This window comes from Limulus polyphemus, unplaced genomic scaffold (assembly GCF_000517525.1).
Source record: "Limulus polyphemus unplaced genomic scaffold, Limulus_polyphemus-2.1.2 Scaffold2222, whole genome shotgun sequence".
Taxonomy (NCBI): Eukaryota; Metazoa; Arthropoda; class Merostomata; order Xiphosura; family Limulidae; genus Limulus; species Limulus polyphemus.
The window spans coordinates 2,920-8,112 of record NW_013667832.1 but is presented as its reverse complement, the minus strand read 5'-3'; positions in this window follow the sequence as shown (position 1 = coordinate 8,112).

Below are 5,193 nucleotides of genomic sequence, written 5' to 3'. Positions count from 1 at the left end.
TTCACGCACTTTACTTACTACCGCGCTTGACTCAATTGTCCATCTCTGTCTGTCTGCAATTCTCTATGCCGTCACTTTATTTGCCGACTTATATAAATAAGAGCGTGCGTCTAGCAAACGTTCGAGCCTTCACGAACGTTCGAGATACTCATTACGTGTTACCAGTGTCACGTGACTTCCGCTGTCGTAACAATATATTGGCATAAAACTTTTTGGAAATTCATTGCTTTGGGAAAATTACTGCTACTAACTCGTCACGATTTAACTGTAACAAATGCCTTAAATTGTCACAGATGTGACTGGTCTCTGACATTATAAAGTAGGAGTGACTTTCTTTGGTCAAAAAAAAAGTAAAAGTGAAAAGCAAAGTTACAATTTCTTGTGCTCCTACTTCCCCATCATATAACAACCAATACATAATTTTTAGTACACATCATCATTACCGAAGGACTCCATGGTTTCAATAGCAACCAACTAGCATCAATCTCAAACTTCATATGCTTTTTGAAAACCACACTAAAGTGAAACTTGTAGCTGCCACCCATTGAGCAGGTATTATACAAACACAAGCAATGACACAAAAAGAAAAACGTAATCAAAGATGGAAATGAGCAAAAATAGACTATTCTGCTATAAACATCCATTTGGATCACATTTTATGTCGTCAACTTCAAAATAAGCTCATAAAAACACAATTTTGTGTAGTGGGCACTTTCATTGTCATAACTGGTAATCAGCCGGATTCTCATATTTCTTCAGCGCTGCCATCTAGGAGGCATAAAAAACACTACATTAGATAAACACGAACAAAATGACACACATTTCATCTGATTTATAAAGACTAAGTTAATTTTTTGTGCTGTATTAGAGTGCAATCTGCTGACTGCACCTCAGGAAGAATGGTATGCACTATCCAAATCATCAAGTGTGATCTCCCAGAGTGGCATAACACAAAGTAGCGCTGAGTTACGCGAAATATTATTAGGTTTGCCCAGGAAGATTTTACAGGGAAATGTGTACCAAAATTTGCCACAAAACGTAGTACGAGTTCTAAAAAAGCAAGGATTGCAAAGTCCTTCCAGCTTATTTTTCAAAATCTGCAGTAACTATTAACAGTTGAATCTAACTGTAACCTTCCCTATGATTTTTACCCAACAGTCTATGTTGTCTTAGCTTTGTATCTAGTGTGTTTTGCACAATCTGGTCTCAACTAAACATATCAGGCAATTATAAAATGTCAGGCCAACGTTTTAGTTTCAAATATCGCCCAACAGCTTGGAAAATAACGGACAACTCCCCTTTCAGTTGTTGATTTATCAGTTAACTGTCTTAAATGCAGAATAATCAAGTGGTGGTCCTGTGGAGACTGTGGTATCTCTATTCTTGGTGGAAAGCCATAAATCAGATCCAGTGAGCTGTACTTCTCATCCGAACATCATGATATTTGGAGAACAGCCAGTTGACTGTTACTCAGTTGTGAAATATACCACCATGACATACAGTAAGCGCTCATCCTAATCACCATGATCAGGGTTAACAAACTTAGCAAGCATAAGTTTCATAGTATATGCTATCCCTTTAGCCAAACCATCAGATTGAGGATGACAAGAAGTATACATCTCCACCATGCCAATAGTTAGGGCAGCTCTTGTACCTTCAAAGGATGCTACCTCAGTGAGGGGCCACCAGGCAATAGAGGAAGGGTGGATGATGCCATCAAAGACAAGGACATCATAGTTACTTAAATTATCACCAGAGGAACATGTATTAGGCCAACTTTGCTAGGCCATCATGACAGGGGACCATGACACCAGGGTGCATTTTCATGGAGGCATTGCTAAGACGCCATGACGTCATAGTTCCATTGAACAGCATAACATGTCTTAACATGACTATAATTAATTGGTCAAAGTCACTATTTTATTACATAATTACATTTCCTGATCATTTACACCATCCTAAAAGGATATCTTAATTAAAACTTACTGTTTGATGTCTCAAGATTACCATATTTAATACAATAGGTTTTAATCAGTTCATTAAATTTCCTGACCCTGTAAATCATTCTAAAAGGACGCTTAACATAAATTTATTTGTTCCATACATTCTTTTACTATTTTTATGTCCTAAAAAGGACAACATTATGCAATAGTTAAACTTTCACTTTTATTAATCTGATTTTATGCTACAGCTTGACAAAATATTGCATTTTACACATGATGCTTTATAGTTTTATCTTACATGAATTTTACAAAGGCACACACACTATACTTCCACATATGATCAATGTTTAAATTTAATTATGTTAAAACCATTATTTTAATGACTCCCCATAGGATTTTAACAAATATGCTGTGACAGTGTTACTAAAATTCAACATGTGATTATGTCATCATTGTCTAGATTTAATGATGTTAAAACCATTATTTTGCATATTTTAACATCTCTACTAATTCAATTTGCAACAAAATAATAAATGAATGACATACTGTTTATCAACTCATTTTCTATAGAAGACTAAAATTGCATAAATCTTTCAAACTGTCTTACCCCATTGGGAATTGATCAATGTCAAACACACCTCCAAACTGCTTTGAGTACACAAATTTTGTGAAAGTATGGAATACATTTCTAAACTGTTCTTAGTTTCTCTCATACCTTATTCTGTAGAACACTTACTGTTTCGCTTTCACAAGTAAAACATACGTATTGTTGCGTCATCGAGGTCACGTGACTAGTATCACGCCACGTCCTTCTAGAAATATCTTGTTCCTTCATGAATGCTCTAGCGTTTGTTATAGAGTGACTGTTGAAATTAAGTGTATCATAAAGTTGTACTCGGAAAGAATAAACCAGTTTTATTTAAGAAAGGACTTGTGTTGCTAAAGTTTCATCGGAACGAATTTAACGGAAAATTAACTAACAAACGGAGACGTAACAAATTGATGTCAGAAGTGGGATGGGACCCAACTTTGCTGAGTGGACTTCAGGGCTCTTAACAGCATAACCGAAAAAGACACATACCCACTGCCAAGAATTGGTGATACTCTTGATGCCCTAAGTGGAGCCAGGTGGTTTTCAACTCTGGACTTAAAGTCAGGTTTCCATCAAGTAAAAATGGCTGAAGCAAATAGACCTAAGACAGCATTTAGTTATGTGCAAGGTCTCTGGCGATACAGAGTGATGCCTTTCGGGCTCAGTAATACTCCAGTAACATTTGAGAGGCTGATGGAACGAGTATTGGAAGGCCTGCAATGGAGGATAGCTCTAGTGTACCTGGACGATGTCATTGTATTTGCAACAACGTTTGATGAGGAAATGTTCCGGCTAGAGGAAGTATTCAAACGTTTGAAAGCAGCAAACCTCAAACTCCATCCCAAGAAATGTCACTTGTTCCAGAAAGAGGTGCTTTACTTAAGCCACATTGTAAGTGAGCATGGTGTGCAAACTGATCCTGATAAGGTGAAAGCAGTGTGTGACTGGCCAAGACCAGACAATGTGGGAGAGTTAAGAAGTTTCTTGGGACTCTGTACCTATTACCGGAAGTTTGTGAAGGACTTTGCAACTATAGCTGCTCCACTACATGATTTGACTAAAAAAAAGGCCAGAAGTTTGAATGGATAGTTTCTTGCCAGCATTCTTTCAAGACGTTGAAGGAAAAATTGGCCTCAGCTCCACTTTTAAAGCTTCCAGACCCCTCATTGCCGTACATACTAGATTGTGATGCTAGTTATGTCGGAATTGGAGGAGTATTGTCTCAGAAAGTGAGCGAAAACGAACATGTGGTGGCCTGCTTCAGTAGGGTTTGAGTAGACCAGAGATGAACTACTGTGTAACACGGAGGGAACTCCTTGCTATAATAAAGATTCTGACATATTTCCACCCTTACCTCTATGGTGCAAGGTTTACCATCAGAACAGACCATGCAGCGTTACACTGGTTAAGATCATTAAAGAACCCAGAGGGACAACTAGCACGCTAGATCGGAAAAATAGACCAGTATAATTATGATATTGAATATAGAGAGGGAAAATCCCATGGTAATGCTGAAAGAATGAGCCGAAGACCCTGCAAAAATGACTGCAGACATTGCTGCGAAAGAGTGGTTGAACTAACCAGGTGTCATCAAGCTGAAGTCAAAGTGACTGAAGGAGTTTATGACGGTGATATGGAACCAGGCATAGATATTAAAACAGAACAGGAGAAAGATCAAGATTTGAAGCCAATAATTGATTTCCTACAGATAAGTGTTTTGAGCCCTGCTTGTGAGAAGGTGTCCAGCTTAAGCCCTGTGACAAAGAACTATTGGTCACAATGGGACCAGTTGAAACTTGAAGATGGTAGTCTTGTCCGGAGATGGGAGACTGCAGATGGGAAAGTGACGACCTGGCAAACAGTTATACCGAGGAAGTTACGAGAAGTTGTGTTGCGTCAATCCCATGATAGTTTAACAGGAAAACATCTTAGAGTTAAGAAGACATTGAGCCACCTGCAGCAGAGATTTTACTGGATAGGTATGAGGCATGATGTGGAAGGATAGTGCCGGACCTGCATAACATGTTGTGCTAAAAGGGAACCCAAGCATAAGGGACGTGCTGCAATGAAGTTAAATCAAGTTGGTGCACCAATGGAAAGAGTAGCCATTGATATTGCTGGTCCTTTGCCCCAAACTCGTGATGGAAACAAGAACATTTGTGTGGTGATGGATTATTTCATCAAGTGGCCTGAGGCATATGCAATACCAAATCAGGAAGCTACGACTGTAGCTTCGGCTATTAGTGATTTCTGCTTCAGGTTTGGTATGCCATACCGACTGCATTCAGATCAAGGCCGTAACTTTGAATCAGCTGTATTCCACGAATGCTGCACGTTGTTTGGCATACGAAAGATCAGGACAATGCTATTTCACCCACAGTCTGATGGGATGGTAGAAAAGTACAATTGGACACTGTGACAGGAATTGGCAAAGTTTTGTAATAGCCGCCAAGATGACTGGGATGTCTTACTTCCTCCACTGTTATAGAACAGAGTATGAAGCCATTGGATACACTCCAGCAAAGTTGATGTTTGGTCGGGAACTTCGGTTGCCAGTGGACCTCATAACAGGACGCCCACCTTACGAAGAGTTGCCTGAAAAAGTGACAGAGTTCGTGAAAGTGTTATCTGAAAGAATGTATGATATTCACCATCAAG